The following is a 17,073-nucleotide window of genomic DNA, read 5'->3' as shown; positions in this document are numbered from 1 at the left end:
GAGCATCAGCGCAGAAGCGGAGAAAGAGGGACGCAGAGCCAGCTAAAGGCCACGCAGAGCCAGTCAGGGCCCACACAGAGGTAGCCACGAGTTGCGTAGTGCCAGAGAGAGCCACCGTGGGTGACGGAGAGGTTCTAGAGGCTTACGCAGTACCTCTAGAGGCCGACGTTGGGCCAAATAGGCTGACGAAATCCCTAGAGGCAGACGCTGGAGATTTTGTGGGGCAAATTGGAGCTGAGAGCTGTGGGATTGTTCATCCGGGGTTTTAGCAGGAATATCTATCTCCGACTAAGAGGTACTACTACCGAGATCATTCTCTGTTGGGTGAGTCAGTTTGGCACCCAGATTGTATTATGAAACTGCTTAATAATAAAACCCTTAGATAGTTGCACCAGTTTTCCCGCATTGGGTTTTTCCAGGGACATTGGTCCAAAAACAACGATGTCAATTGTGTGCTTGTTTTTCCTTCTGTTGATGATTTGTAATGTGTTGAGCATGTACTTGTAATTATTTTCAGTATTTACATGGTAAATAGCTTCTTAATTAAACAGAACAAGTAGGCAAAAATAATCAGAAGGTACATGAAGGATTTTTAACAGTTAGACTTAGAAACTCCAACATGGTATCAGAGTGTTGTAGCAGATCATAGGAGAACTGAGGGCATCAGCCAAGCAGAGCAGTCGCAGCAGAAACAACTGTCCCAAGTGACAGAAGTTGTTCCTAGCGGAGAAGCAGCAAGGAAGGGGTGACGCAGTGCCTGTGTCATCAAGTTTGAGCTGGGAGGAGGATCAGCGCAGTTGTAGAAGGGAGCAGACTTGACCTACGCAGTGCCCAGTCATCTTTTTCAGTCGGGAAGGATTGACGCCCGTGGCCAGGAGGTGCGGATTTTGCTGGTGCCGGGATTGCGTAGAGCCTAGAAGCTCTAACCTTCAGTTTGTTGAGGCATAGGAGGCTGTGGGTAAGTTGCGGAGTGAAGCTGGTGGGGTATTGTGGTCAGAACAGTACCTAATAGGGCAAGACCAAGGAGGAGGGAGTTGCTGCCAAGGATTTCTAGCCAAGAAATTTGGATCAGTGGTGCAGCTACACTAACGATCAAAGTGGGGGCATCTCGACATTGGCAGAGGGGTTTCCAGGAGGGAAATCGAGGCTCAGAGGGAGTCACACCGAGAACTTCCAGAAGGGAAGTAGAGGAGCAGCGAAATGGCAGTGAATGGAGTAAGAGACCAGGACAGACTGGATGGAGCCTCAAACTTCATAGTCTAGAAGGCCAAAATCTTGTCCGTTCTAGACAGGAATCGTCTCAAGCACTTCGCCTTGAAGACAATAGCGATCCCAGTTGACCCGGTTGAGAATGACAAGTACAAGGAGGCAATGGCGAGGGCCAAGAGCATCATCCTTGACGAGGTCAAGTGTTGGCATTATGACACAGGTTTGGCGCTATGACACAGGTGTTGTCCTTGATGGCAACTCACTCAGATGACAGATCACAGTTCAGGCTCTCAGAAGGAAGGAAAAAGAGATATACGCAGGTTCCTCTTAACCAAGTCGCATATACATGCAGGATCGCAGATCAAAAGGCGCGTATACGTATACACACACTTTTATGAAAGGAAAAGCACGTACATGTGGGAAAACTTATTTTTTGGTCCATGGTATTTAGTCCTTAGTATTTGGACCTATGGTTTTGGACCATGGTATCTCGTTCGAAGTGTTGAACCTAGGTATTGGGTCCATGGTATTGATTCTTTATGGTTTTGGACTATGGTATTGAGTAAGGCCTAAGACTATAAAAGGGGAAGGAGATCATTAGACAAAGGCATTCACTCAAGCACTGAATATATTATGAAGAGCAAGATCTAGAATTGGGTTATGGTGCATAGCTGGATCTGAACTAAGAAGGAACCTGAGCGCTAGAAGAAGGATAAGTTCTATTTTTGGGTCAAAATCTTAAGGCTTGAATAGTAGTATCTTTGTGTGATTTGATCTGTTATATTTGGCGCATGACTTGATCTATAAATCTGATAATCTGGGTATAACTCATGTTTGAATAAGTGAAAAGGGTAAATTATCTTTTATAGATCTGTACGCAGGTTCGACACAGCAGAGGCGCGTATACACACTGTTTCAGTAATTCAAAATAGCGTATACTCTGGTTTGCCTTAATACAAAAGCGTATGCACGCAGGTTTCACATATTGAAGTAGCATACGTCTCACAAAATATGTTTTAGCTACTTTTGTTTATTGTTGCAGTGTTCTGGTTTCAGGATTGGTTTCTAGTTACTGTTAATGTATTCTGGTTACAACATTCAAAGAAGTAATTGTTTGATTCAGTTTTGATTGAAGCAAAGGAGATTGGTTGATGCAAATGTATTTGATGTTTGATTATTGTTATTGATGGATCCAGTCTGAAAATTTATGAAAAGTGGTCCCTGGAAGAAAAGAGAAGGCTGTAGCCTTCTGTAGGTCAGCACCTACGTACTAGTACATCAGCTAGTACAAGAGCTAAGGGGGTTGTAGCTCCCTTCCAGGAGAAGCTGGAGAACGAGAGAAGGTTGTAGCCTTCTACAAGTAGAATCCTGCGTACTGGTATAAAACTGCACCAGTATAGAAATATTGTAAAAGGAAGTTTCTTATTAAAAGAAGATAGAGACGAATTGCAGCAGGTGGTTTTCACCCACATTGGGTTTCCACCTTATATCTTGTGTCCATGTGTGTGATGATCTGTTCTGTTTTACTGCACCTGTTTACTGTTCTTATGGTTAATGAAGTTCTGATGCACTGATTAAAGATCAACATTTAATGAATCATAAGTTTACTGATATACGTTGGTTGCTTTAGACACAGTAGCGTATATACGCAGTTTCCCATAACTGAAGTAGCGTATACAAATCTGATTGTGAAATGAAAAATAATTGATTTGATAATACTAATTCACCCCCCTCTCAGTATTATTTCCAACAATTGGTATCAGAGCCAGGTCCTTCAGAAGAAGCTTGATAGCTTGAAAGAAGATCTATTATCATGAGCAACTACGAAAAAAGGCATCTATCAAGCCACCAATTTTTTATGGGAGCAACTTCGTCTATTGGAAGGTAAGAATCACAGCCTATCTTCAATCTCTTGGTACAGAAGTTTGGGATATCATGGAAGCAGGGTACACATTTCCATCAGCAACTCCTACAGATACGGCTGGTAAGTAGTATGAAACAAATGCAAAGGTTGTCAATACTCTATTAGGGAGTTTATCTCAATCAGAATTCATCAAGGTTATGCAGCTCAAAACCGCAAAAGAAATATGGGACAAGATCATTCTGAGTTATGGAGATGATCAGGTAAAACGTGCAAAACTACAAACTCTCAGAATTCAATATGAAAATCTCAGAATGCACAATGATGAAAGTGTGGCTAATTACTTCTTACGTATATATGAGATTGTTAATCGTATGAAAAACTTGGGTGAAGAAATAAAAGAAGTTACTTTGGTTGAAAAGGTGCTAAGATCTTTGTCTTCTAAGTTTGAATCAAAAGTTTCTACCATATAAGAAAAGCAAGATCTACAGGGCATTACCATGTCAGAGCTGCACAGAATCCTAACTGCTTTCGAAATGAGAAAAGGGGGATCATCAGACAGGAGAGAAGTCGCATTCAAAGCTTCAGGAAAAGGAGATTACAATGAGTCAGGACATATGTCAGAAGGAGAGGAAGAATCAAACTTTGTCAAGAACCTTCAACGAGGTTCTGAAAGATTCAGAGGTAAGCTACCTTTCAAATGCTTTGCTTGTGGAAGAGTCGGTCACTATGCAGCCAAGTGTCCTCATAAAGATAAGCTTGACAAAGGTAAGCAACCAGATAGATGGAACAAAAAACATAATGTAAGTAAAAAGAACTATTATACTCATAAAGACAGTGATGGATTTTCAATTAGTGATGAAGATGAGCAATGTAATGATTATAGACTTTTGATGGCTTTTGAAGATGATGATTTCTTGGATGCTATAGATGAAGATGATCTCTATGAAGAAATTTCTAAACTTAAAATCTGTTTAGAAGAAAAGAGTATGATCATAGATACTCTGACATTCCAACTTGCTGAAAGGGAAAAACACAATGAAAAGTTAGGATGTGAAATTGTGGGACTTAGAAAAGATATTGAGAAAACAAAAGCTCTTAATTTTAGATTTGCTAAAGGATTTGAAACTTTAGATGAGATTATCAAAGTGCAGCGTTCTCCTCTAATCAAGACAGGTCTTGGATATTCTGAAGAAGCATCTCAAGCACAGAAGCCATCCACCTCCAAAAGTTATCTTGATGCAGCAAGGAGAAGTGAACAGGTTGACAATCAACAGCAAAGGCATAAAGCAGATCACCAAGTAAATCAAGGTCAATCTACTTCAAGGATGAACAGAGATCCCAAGTAAATTGAGGGCAATCTACTTCAAAGATGAACAAAAGCTACAACCAACTGCAGGTAAATCATTCTCAATTTGCCTCAAGAATGAATGTCTATGGACATTGGAAACTACAATCACCTGGACGGGAGGTTTGATAATCACAGAAGTTTCTTCAATGGCCAATGTTTCTCTTGTCATAACTTTGGACACAAAGTAGCTCAATGTGTTGCCTACAAGACCATCATGACTAGAGAAGCACGAAAGCAAAGGAGTGTGACTAGAATCATGAAAAGAACCTACAATAACTTTTCTGCTCTTGAAAATGAAATAGAATGTTCTATTTGTAACAACTTTGGTCATGAAGATTCTGAATGCAGGAGTAGGTTTCAGCAAACAACTCAGAAGGAGCAAGCTTCATTGAGTCCCAAAACATGGAGAAAGAAAAAACCACAACCAGAAAGATGTGGTATAGCCTTATATGCGGAAAGACAAGAAAATCAGTGGTACATCGACAGTGGATGCTCGAAACATGACAGGCGATAAATAAAAACTTCAGTCATATAGTGCCTTAGAAAAAGAAAGGAAGGTCTCATTTGGAAATGACACCCCTGCACTCATAAAAGGTAAAGGTTCTTTTCTTTTGAAAGAAAAGGTCAAAGTTGGAAATGTTATGTATGTTAATGGCTTAAAACATAATCTATTAAGTGTCAGTCAAATGTGTGATCAAGGAAATGAGGTAATATTTCGATCAAATGGATATATTGTTCGTGAGCTTGATACAGGAGAAACAGTGATCAAAGGCATAAGAACTCCAAATAATTTATACATACTCAAGGGAGGACAACAACAATGCTATCTAAGCAAGAATGATGAACATTGGCTATGGCACAGAAGATTGGGGCATCTAAGATTCTCTCAGATAAGGAAAGCATGCAAATATCAGGCGGTTCGTGATCTCCCTGACATCAGAATTCCAGACAATACAATATGAAAATCATGTCAGTTTGGTAAGCAAACTAGAACTAATTTCCCTAAGAAGGAAGGATCAACTAGTAAGCCACTTGAACTTGTCCATACTGATTTGTGGTCCACCCAGGAAAAAGTCACCTCGAGGAGAAGAATACTTCATATTGTTCATTGATGACTTTTCCAGGATGTGTTGGATAGGACTTCTAAAGCATAAAGACGAAGCTTTTGAAAAGTTCAAAGCATTCAAAGCCTTGGTTGAAAACGAATCAGATCGCAGAATCAAATGCCTCAGGTCTGATCGAGGAAGGGAATTTACCTCGGATGAACAGAACATGGAATAAAAAGGGAATTCTTTACTGCAAAGACTCCTCAGCAAAATGGAGTAGTGAAAAGGATGAACAGAACGGTTCAACAAATGGCTCGTGCTATGCTTGATGAATCTAGAACTCCCGCAACTTTCTGGGGTGAAGTTGCATTTGTTGTCGTTACTATTATCACAAAACAAACATCCGGGTGAACATCACTCAAACTCCTCATGAACTTTGGTATGGTAAGACTCCTAAGGTAAAATACTTCAAAATTTTTGAAAGCAAATGTTACATCAAAAGGACTGATGAAGACCTTGGCAAGTTTGAACCTAGAGCAGATGAAAGCATTCTCCTTGGTTACTCTTCCCGAAGTAAAGGATATAAGTGTTACAATAAAAGACTTGGAAAAATTGTTGAAAGTATTGATGTAGTGGTTGATGAAGCAGGAAACAATCCAAGGCAGGTAAAATCCGAAGATTTCGAAAATGATGAGGACTATCCTCCAACATCAAATCACACTACTAATGAAGAAGAAACCTATGAGGCACCAGAAGAACAGATAAGGGTAGAAGAAAAGACTCCATCCAGGTATGTCAAGAAGAATTATCCAGAGACTCAAATTTTGGGGTAGAAAGAGGCAGGTGTGCAAACAAGAAGAACTATTTCAAAAACTTCAAGCTATCTAGCATTGCTCTCCTCCACTGAACCACGAAATGTAAATGAAGCATGCGAAAATGAATGTTGGGTCAAGGCCATGAAAGAAAAACTTGAGCAGATTGAAAAGAATAACACTTGGGAGTTGGTTCCTAGACCAAATGATAAGAATGTCATAGGGACAAAATGGATATTCAAAAACAAGTTGAATGAGAATGGAGAGGTTATTAGAAACAAGGCCAGACTTGTTTGTAAAGGGTATACTCAACAAGAAGGTATAGACTTTGAAGAAACTTTTGCACCAGTTGCTAGACTTGATGCCATAAGAATGTTCCTTGCTCTTTCTAGCTTTCAAGAGTTCAAAATATATCAAATGGATGTGAAATCTGCTTTTCTAAATGGAGACTTTGAAGAAGAAGTGTATATTGAGCAACCAGATGGATTCATCCTTGGAAATGATCCAAAACTTGTATGCAGACTCAAAAAGGCTCTCTATGGCCTTAAACAGGCTCCAAGGGCTTGGTATTTTCGGTTGGAAAAATATCTCCATCAACAAGGTTTTTCAAAAGGATCAAGAGATAGCAATCCATATATCAAAATTGACAATGACAAATTGCTAATACTTGTTGTGTATGTTGATGATATCATCTTTGGTAGCAATGAAGAAACCATGAGTCAAAACTTTGCTTTGGTGATGCAGAAAGAATTTGAAATGTCCTTACTTGGTGAGCTCACATATTTTCTTGGTTTACAAGTCCAACAAAACAAAGACGGTATCATTCTATCACAAACCAAGTACCTCAAGTAGATCTTGAAGAAATATGGGATGGAGGATTCGAAACCAATAAGTACCCATATGGTAACAGGATGCAGCCTCAGTGCAAATGATGAATCAACAACAGTACATCAACCAACCTATAGATCGATGATCGGTAGTTTGCTCTATCTGATATGTACCCGACCAGACATCATGCATGCAGTGGGAATAGTTGGAAGATTACAGGCAAATCCAAAGGAAGCACACCTTCAGGCAGTTAAGAGGATCTTCAAATATCTTCAAGGAATGCAAAATTATGGCTTATGGTATCCTAGAGATACAGATCTCAGATCTCACGCTTCATGCATATACAGATGCAGATTGGGCAGGAAGCGTGGATGACAGAAAAAGCACTAGTGGTGGTGAATTCTTTATGGGTTCTAGATTAGTATCTTGGTTCAGCAAGAAACAAATCTCAATTGCATTATCTACAGCTGAAGCAGAATATGTGCCTGCTACATCTTGCTACACACAACTCCTTTGGATGATGCAAACATTGCAAGATATTCAAATCACTTGTACTCCACCTATCTCCATTTTTTGTGATAATACAAATGCAATCACTGTTTCAAAGAATCCAATCATGCATTCGAAGACCAAGCACATACCTATCAAATATCATTTTCTACAGGAACAAGTGCTTGAACAAAAGGTCAAATTGGAGTATGTTCCCTCCAAAGAACAGGTTGCTGATATATTCACCAAACCACTGCCCAGGGAGACATTTGAATACCTCAAACAAAAGCTGGGAGTATCACCCTTTGCCCTTGATGACAAAGGGGGAGAATAACTTTGAGTGACTTGGGGTGCCATCAAGTCCAAAGGGGGATATTGTTGGCATTATGACACAGGTTTGGCGCTATGACACAGGTGTTGTCCTTGATGGCAACTCACTCAGATGACAGATCACAGTTCAGGCTCTCAGAATGAAGGAAAAAGAGATATACGCAAGTTCCTCTTAACCAAGTCACGTATACACGCGGGATCGCAGATCAAAAGGCACGTATACATATGCACGCACTTTCATGCAAGGAAAAGCACATACATGTGGGAAAACTTATTTTTTGGTCCATGGTATTTAGTCCTTGGTATTTGGACCTATGGTTTTGGACCATGGTATCTCGTTCGAAGTGTTGAACCCAGGTATTGGGTCCATGGTATTGATTCTTTATGGTTTTGGACCATGGTATTGAGTAAGGCCTAAGACTATAAAAGGGGAAGGAGATCATTAGGCAAAGGCATTCACTCAAGCATTGAATATCTTATGAAGAGCAAGATCTAGAATTGGGTTATGGTGCATAGCTGGATCTAAACCAAGGAGGAACCTAAGCGCTAGAAGAGGGATAAGTTCTATTGTTGGGTCAAAATCTTAAGGCTTGAATAGTAGTATCTTTGTGTGATTTTGATATGTTATATTTGGCGCATGACTTGATCTATAAATCTGATAATCTGGGTATAACTCATGTTTGAATAAGTGAAAAAGGTAAATTATCTTTTATAGATCTGTACGCAGGTTCGACACAGCAGAGGCGCATATACACGCTGGTTCAGTAATTCAAAATAGAGTATACGCTGGTTTGCCTTAATATAGAAGCGTATGCACGAAGGTTTCACATATTGAAGTAGCGTACGTCTCACAAAATATGTTTTAGCTACTTCTGTTTATTGCTGCAGTGTTCTGGTTTCAGGATTGGTTTCTGGTTACTGTTAATGTATTCTGGTTACAGCATTCAGAGAATGTTAAAATTGGAAACCAGGGCAAAACTTCATGTGGGTCATCTTATTCATGGCTAATAATATTTTTATTAGATTCCTCTCGTCGAGAGGTGTAGGATTGATATAAAGATCATCCAATTCCGATAAGTATTCATGGAGATATGAATTTATTTTGATTATGGAATTATTATCAAGCCGACCTAAAACTCATGTAGGCTCAGAAGCCCAACAGTCGCATCTATTCACCCACCAAAGTTGTGTATAAATATAAGAGGACTTTTCCTCATTTAGACTCACTCATCTCATCACATCTCTCTCTCTCTCTACTGCGCAGAGATGAGTCTCTTCTCTACTGCGCTGAAATGGGTCTCTCTCTCTCACACATGTGAAGCCGGAAGCTGTTGAATTTGAAGCTGCAACTACAGAAGCAAAGATTGACTTGCGTGGCCTAGAAGATCTCCTCATCTAAACTGCGTTGTAGGTTCATCTGAACCTCCTTTGAAAGCCGCAACTTTTGGTGGTGGAATGAAGTCAATCCGACGAACGGTTTGCAAGATATCGACTGCCCTAGTTTGAAGCCGGAAACTGCTGAAACTGAAGCTGCAACTGCAGAAGCAAAGATTGACTTGCGTGGCCTAGAAGATCTCCTCATCTGAACTGCGCTGTAGGTTCATCTGAACCTCCTCTGGAAGCCGAAACTTTTGGTGGTGGAATGAAGTCAATCTGACAGTCGGTTTGTGAGATATGGTCTGCCCTAGTTTGATAATGAAGCCGCTAATGCTGATGCTACTGATCTAGGGTTTGCTACTGCTGATATGAATCAGATTTATGGTACTATTTCTCTCTGCTGAATTATTGAAGATAAAAGAAGATTTGATCAAAGGGTTTCCCCACACATTGTGGGGTTTGTCCCTGGCTAGCCGCCACATCTTGTGTCTCTTGTCTTGGCTTGTTTTCTGTCGATCGTTTAATGTTCTATCTGCACTTTACTTTATGTACATGTGATTTCTAATCGGTGAAATATAATAAGAAAAAGAAGTAAACTGTTATAAGCATAGAACATACCATAACTTAACATGGTATCAGAGCTGAGGTGAAGACAAAGCCCAAGCAAGAGCAAGAGCAATCATTGAAGAGAAGATTGGCAAGGCTATCCTAAAAGAACTATGGGGTCCTCAACACTCTTTCCTGCCGAAGACAAGCTCCGTGAGAAAGCTGACTATCACGGATGGAAGATGTCTATCGATCTAACCCTTGAAGATCAAGGAGTGTTGGACCATGTAAGAGGCAATATTGTTGAGCCTTCATCAAATGCATCTTCTGCTGCCTGGAACAATGGAAAAATGGAGAAGTCAAAACAAAGAAGATCATCCGGGACTCTATCGACAAGCGCTTGGTGGCCTACATCTCTGATCTAGACACCTCCAAGGAAATCTACGACAGACTGGTGAGTTTACTTAAAGTTAATGATGCAAATCAAGTTTTGTTTCTTAGAAATAAGTTGAGGGAAATCAAGAAGGGTAAAGATGAAAGTATACAAGCATACTTCTTAAGAATCACCGAGATCAAGAATGATCTCCTATCTATTGGGGAAACCATTACTGACAGAGAAATGGCACTCACAACTCTCGGAGGATTACCATCTGAATGGTATGTGTTCAGGACTACTCTTCTGAACAATAATGTAATTCCTAGTTTCGAGGAATTAATAGCTAGATGCATTCAAGAAGAAACAAGGGAAGAAGAGCAAGAAATGCACATGCCTAAAGGTCCTCCTGCTGCCTTTTCTTCTCATGCTAAGAAAAGAAATAACTCCGGGACTAGATCAAAAGGAAAGGCTGGACCTAAGGCTAGAAGAAAATGATGATGTTACATTTGCGATAAAGCAAGTCACTATGTATGAGATCATGAGCATCATGATGAATGAGATCATGGACATAAAGGGCAACATGAGATCATGGACATATAGGATAGCATGATGATGATTCACACTAGTTTGAGCAGCATTATGATGGATAAAATCATGGACATGGGCAGCATGATGATAATCATGATTAGAGAAGCATGGTACAGTATGCAGTGGTGCAACTCGAAATCCCTCTGATGGCAATCAAAGAAATGAAAAATTCAACAACAAAGGTAAGAGGAGAGTTGGGAATCAAGGAAGAGGACAAGCATTCAAGAAGGCTAGAAATTCTAGGATGTATTAAATACACCTGACCTCAAAAAGAACCTGGTATCCATCTCGGCAATGGAAGACAGAGGCTACAAGGTAACCTTCAGCAATGGCAGGGTATGTATATGGAAAAATAATGTTAAAGATGCCTTTACTCTTGGGTTTAGTGTTGATTCATTATATCAGGTCGATGGAAGTCCGCTAGGTGTCATGTCTTGTGACACAACTCTTTAGTCCGAACTTTGGCATCGGAGGTTTGCCCACCTTCATTACAAAGCTCTACCCGATGTAAGACAGATAGTAACAGGGATGCCCGAATTCCAAGTAGAGAAAGAAGGTGTATGTCCGGGATGTGCCAAAGGAAAGCTCAAAAGGGGACCATTCCCCTCAAGCCAAAGCAAGACCTCTGATATATTACAATTGGTTTACTCAGGCATACCTAAGGTTGGCATTAAGAGGGAGACTACTACACCACATACTCCTGAGCAGAATGGTGTGGTGGGAAGGAAGAACCACACGATGATGGAAGCTGTCCGGGCCATGCTACATGATCAAAGTCTTCCTAAGATTCTATGGGCTGAAGCTGCAAAAACTGTCGTATATGTACAAAATCGATGCCCTCATCAAGCATTGGGTTCCAAGACTCCTGAAGAAAAATTCACCGGTAAGAAACCTGATGTTTCTCATTTTAAAAAATTTGGAAGCCATGTATACTTTCATGTGCCAAAAGAGAAAAGAAATAAATTGGGAGCATCTGGAAGGAAGGGAATTTTCGTGGGCTATGGTGAAAATACTAAAGGCTATAGAATCTATGTAGCCGGTTAAAGGGAAGTCATAATTAGTCATGATGTCACCTTTGACGAAGATATGGCTCTCAGCAAGGTGATCAATCTTCCGACTTTGAGGAGCTCTCAAGAAGCCAACACCAGGGAACCGAAAGAAAAGGATGATGAATCAATGCCTGATGTAGAATAACCCATGGATCCGATTGATCCTCCTCCATATGAGCCTTCCTCCTCTAGGAAGAGGCCTTCATGGCTTAAGGGGCTACTTGATGATGCTGAAGGACATGCTGGACCCTGAGGAACCTTCCATCAAAGTAAGAAACTTAACAGGTATCAGGGATACCTGACCATCATGAGCACGATCATACAAAATGAGCCTTCGTCATTCTCAGATGTCGTCAAGCATCAAGTATGGAAGGATGCTATGACCGAAGAATATGAGTCTATCATAAAGAATGGTGTTTGGGAAGTAGTTCCCAGACCCCAGGACAAGACTGTTGTTACTTCCAAATGGCTTTACAAGATAAAGCATGCAGCAGATGGAAGTACGGAAAAGTATAAGGCTCGTTTTGTTGCTCGAGGTTTCTCCCAAAAGGAAGGTATAGACTATGATGAGATATTTGCACCTGTTGCCAGATATACAACCATCCGCTCGATCATAGCCCTTGCCGCTTCACAAGGATGGAACCTACATCAGATGGATGTCAAGACTTCGTTCTTGCATGGCTCGAACAAAGAAGAGGTCTACGTGGAGCAACCCGAAGGATTTGAGATTTATGATCGAAAATCTCATGTATGCAGGTTGAAGAAAGCTCTCTATGGGCTGAAGCAAGCACCCCGAGCATGGTATGAGAGGATCGATAGCTACTTGATGAAGTTGGGATTCACTAGGAGTGAAGCTGATCCTAACCTTTACTTTAAGGTTGAAGATGACAAGCCTCTCATACTGGTGTTGTATGTGGATGACCTCTTTCTAACAAATGCAAACCCTCTCATTCACAAATGTAAGAGGGAGATGGCTTCTGAATTTGAAATAAAGGACCAAGGACTTGAAGTGTGGCAGAAGCTAAGGGAAATTTTCCTATCTCAAGGAAAATATGTGGTAAATATATTGGTTAGATTCGGTATGATGGACTGCAAGCCTGTGACTACCTCGAGGATCTTAACTTTTAGAAGTTATATGGTAGTGATGTCGGACCAGACTTGGGAAATGCCTCTGAGTTTCAAAAACTCATTCGCATTGATGTTCTTGGTGAACCTCCATCCGAACATATGTTTTGCAGTTAGCATTGTGAGCTCATATTTGGTTGAGCCTCACTGGATTGATGCCAGGAATCTTCTGAGATGTCTTCAGGACACAATCTCTCATGGATTAAGATACACTGCCGGAGATGTGAGACTACTTGGATATACTGATGTTGATTGGGCAGGCAGTGTGGTGGACCGTAAGAGCACTTCCGGGTACTGTTTCACCTTGGGATCTGCTTCGATATCCTGGATGAGCAGGAAGCAGAAGTCGGTGGCTTTGAGCACCGCCGAAGCAGGATATATTGTTGCTAGCATAACCTCGTGTGAGGCAGTCTGGTTGCGAAAGCTCTTTAGTGAGTTGTTTGGATTTACATTGGATACCACTGTGATTCTCTGTAACAACCAAAGGTGGGATTCGATTATTGAGGAATCCCGTATTCGTCAATTGCTCCAGTAGATAGACATCATCTGGGATATGGTAAGTCGATGAGCAAGGAAGCTCCATCACATTAAGATGATGTACAGGTTGATACACCTTGTCAAAGCCCCGAGGAAAGATCTAATCTGTGATTTTCCCAAATGACTTGGAGTCGGCAAGAAACCCTTGTACAAGGGTCCTGCATGTTGCATACATTGAGCTCTGGGAGCTCTGTGGGCTTGCGGTTCCTACTGGAGCAACATATGACCACAGGGTGACTCACCCTCCCCTGGTGGTGCACACTAGAACAACATGATTCGCTCTCTTGTGGGACAAGATGATTCGCTCTCTTGTGGAACAGGATGATTCGCTCTCCTGTGTAGCAGGATGATTAGTTCTCCTGTGAGGCCTGGATTGATGTGTTCTCCATGGAAACCTGGATTGATGTGTTCTCCATGGCAATTGTAGCAGGATTGATGTGTTCTCCTGTGAGGATAGGATTGATTAGTTCTCCTGTCGAGGCATCCTACCCATGCAGTCTGGGACTCATGGGAAGTACCTCTCATCTGATCAATGAGCAGGGAAATGAATTTAGGGACCATAGTAGTACCGATGGACGCATCGTTGTAACTACCATACTCCCTACGCTAGGATGACCTCCATTGATCTGGGATCAATGATACTGGTCTGGGACCAGTGGTAGGAGTTGTACCATACTATGACGCTGACTTCGGGTTGGTTGAGACTGGTCTGGGATCAGTGGTACATACTCTGAGACTGACTTTGAGTCAGTGGAGGATGATATTGGTCTGGGACCATTGGAGTTGTACTCACTATGACGTTGACTTTGGGTTGGTTGAGACTGGTCTGGGACCAGTGGTACATGCTCTGAGACTGACTTTGAGTCAGTATGATACATCCTCGATCATTTCTTCTTCTTCATAATTCGGACAAAAGCAGAGTAGAACAGAACAATGCAAGAGCAGAGCAGAACAGAACAAAACAGTACAGATCAGTGCAGGGCAGAACAAGACAAAGCAGAACAGACAAAATAGAGCAGAGCAGGGCAAGGGTCAGGCTGTACAAGGCAGTGCATTTGATGTATGAATAGTAACGACCGATAGACAGATTGCAGATGAAGTTCTCCATGGTTGAAAGGGAGTGTTAAAATTGGCAACCAGGGCAAAACTTCATGTGGGTCATCTTATTCATGGCTAATAATATTTTTATTAGATTCCTCTCGTCGAGAGGTGTAGGATTGATATAAAGATCATCCAATTCCGATAAGTATTCATGGAGATATGAATTTATTTTGATTATGGAATTATTATCAAGCCGACCTACAACTCATGTAGGCTCAGAAGCCCAACAGTCGCATCTATTCACCCACCAAAGTTGTGTATAAATATAAGAGGACTTTTCCTCATTTAGACTCACTCATCTCATCACATCTCTCTCTCTACTGCGCAGATATGAGTCTCTTCTCTACTGCGCTGAAATGGGTCTCTCTCTCTCACACATGTGAAGCCGGAAGCTGTTGAATTTGAAGTTGCAACTACAGAAGCAAAGATTGACTTGCGTGGCCTAGAAGATCTCCTCATCTGAACTGCGTTGTAGGTTCATCTGAACCTCCTTTGAAAGCCGCAACTTTTGGTGGTGGAATGAAGTCAATCCGACGAACGATTTGCAAAATATCGACTGCCCTAGTTTGAAGCCGAAAACTGCTGAAACTGAAACTGCAACTGCAGAAGCCAAGATTGACTTGCATGGCCTAGAAGATCTCCTCATCTGAACTGCATTGTAGGTTCATCTGAAACTCCTCTGGAAGCCGAAACTTTTGGTGGTGGAATGAAGTCAATCCGACTATCGGTTTGTGAGATATGGTCTGCCCTAGTTTGATAATGAAGCCGCTAATGCTGATGCTATTGATCTAGGGTTTGCTACTGCTGATATGAATCAGATTTATTGTACTATTTCTCTCTGCTGAATTATTGAAGATAAAAGAAGATTTGATCAAAGGGTTTCCCCACACATTGTGGGGTTTGTCCCTGGCTAGCCGCCACATCTTGTATCTCTTGTCTTGGCTTGTTTTTTGTCGATCGTTTAATGTTCTATCTGCACTTTACTTTATGTACATGTGATTGCTAATCGATGAAATATAATAAGAAAAAGAAGTAAACTGTTATAAGCATAGAACATACCATAACTTAACAGAGAAGTAATTGTTTGATTCATTTTTTATTGAAGCAAAGGAGATTGGTTGATGCAGATGTATTTGATGTTTGATTATTGTTATTGATGGATCCAGTCTGAAAATTTATGAAACGTGGTCCCTGGAAGAAAAGAGAAGGTTGTAGCCTTCTGTAGGTCAGCACCTACGTACTAGTACATCAACTAGTACAAGAGCTAAGGGGGTTGTAGCTCCCTTCCAAGAGAAGCTGGAGAACGAGAGAAGGTTGTAGCCTTCTGCATGTATAAGACTGCACCAGTACAGAAATATTGTAAAAAGAAGTTTCTTATTAAAAGAAGATAAAGACAAATTGCAGCAAGTGGTTTTCACCCACATTGGATTTCCACCTTATATCTTGTGTCCATGTGTGTGATAATCTGTTTTGTTTTACTGCCCCTATTTACGGTTCTTATGGTTAATGAAGTTCTGATGCACTGATTAAAGATCAACATTTAATGAATCATAAGTTTATTGATATACGCTGGTTGCTTTAGACACAGTAGCATACATACGCAATTTCCTATAACTGAAGTAGCGTATACAAATCTAATTGTGAAATGAAAAATAATTGATTTGATAATACTGATTCACCCCCCCTCTCAGTGTTATTTCCAACATCAAAGACTATGTAGTACCACATATTGCCGAAAAGGAAACGGCAAATGCAATGTGGGAGGCCCTGACGAAGTTGTATCAGCGTACTTCTGTGCAAAGGAAGATGCTACTAGAAAATTAGTTGCGATCATACCAGATGCAGAGGGGAGAACAAATCAACACATTCCTCGGTCGATTGAAGGAGATCTGGGATCAGCTGACTTCCATGGGGCCATGTCGGATCAAGAATTGATGGTGAGGACAGCCCTGAACGCAGTCTCAGAAGATTGGGAGGTGTTTGTCACGAGCATACCGGGCAGGTCAACCCTTCCAGATTGGGAGGAACTGTGGACATCTCTTCGTCAAGAAGAGATCAGAACACTGACCAAGGCGGGAAGCAGTAGCAAGTGGGTCAGAATCAAGAAGGAGGAAGAGGAGGACACTGCCCTAGCATCTGAGGGAAAGCAGGAGAAACAAAAGAAGAAAGACCTCTCCAAGGTCAAATGCTTCCACTGTGGGTAACTGGGTCACTATGTGAGCTAGTGTTCAAGGAAGAGCAAAGGAGAGGCTTCCGAGACGAAGGTTGCGCCAGCAAGGGCGGAGAAGGAAGTGGAGATAGATGATGATTGTGCCATGAATTATCACACACCACTTGAGAGGAAGTTGGGAGACATCGAGTTGTAGTAAGATGGACTACAGGCGATGAGGGGCAAGATCCTCGAAGTACCCAGCCTCTTGGATTATACCTTGCAAAAAATAGGAAATC

General features: G+C 41.2%; 1 protein-coding gene across 6 annotated transcripts in view; it reads right to left on the bottom strand.

Annotated features, from left to right (window-relative positions):
- The window catches only part of LOC149233908 (uncharacterized), a 334,987-nt gene that overhangs the window by 262,183 nt on the left and 55,731 nt on the right, over positions 1-17,073 (bottom strand). The window lies entirely within an intron of this gene.

Source organism: Pinus tabuliformis, chromosome 8, assembly GCF_031772625.1.
Source record: "Pinus tabuliformis cultivar Carrire ecotype Pingquan chromosome 8, CPIR1, whole genome shotgun sequence".
Classification (NCBI taxonomy): Eukaryota; Viridiplantae; Streptophyta; class Pinopsida; order Pinales; family Pinaceae; genus Pinus; species Pinus tabuliformis.
The sequence above is the reverse complement of the archived record's forward strand: the minus strand, read 5'-3'. Positions and strand labels throughout refer to the sequence as shown.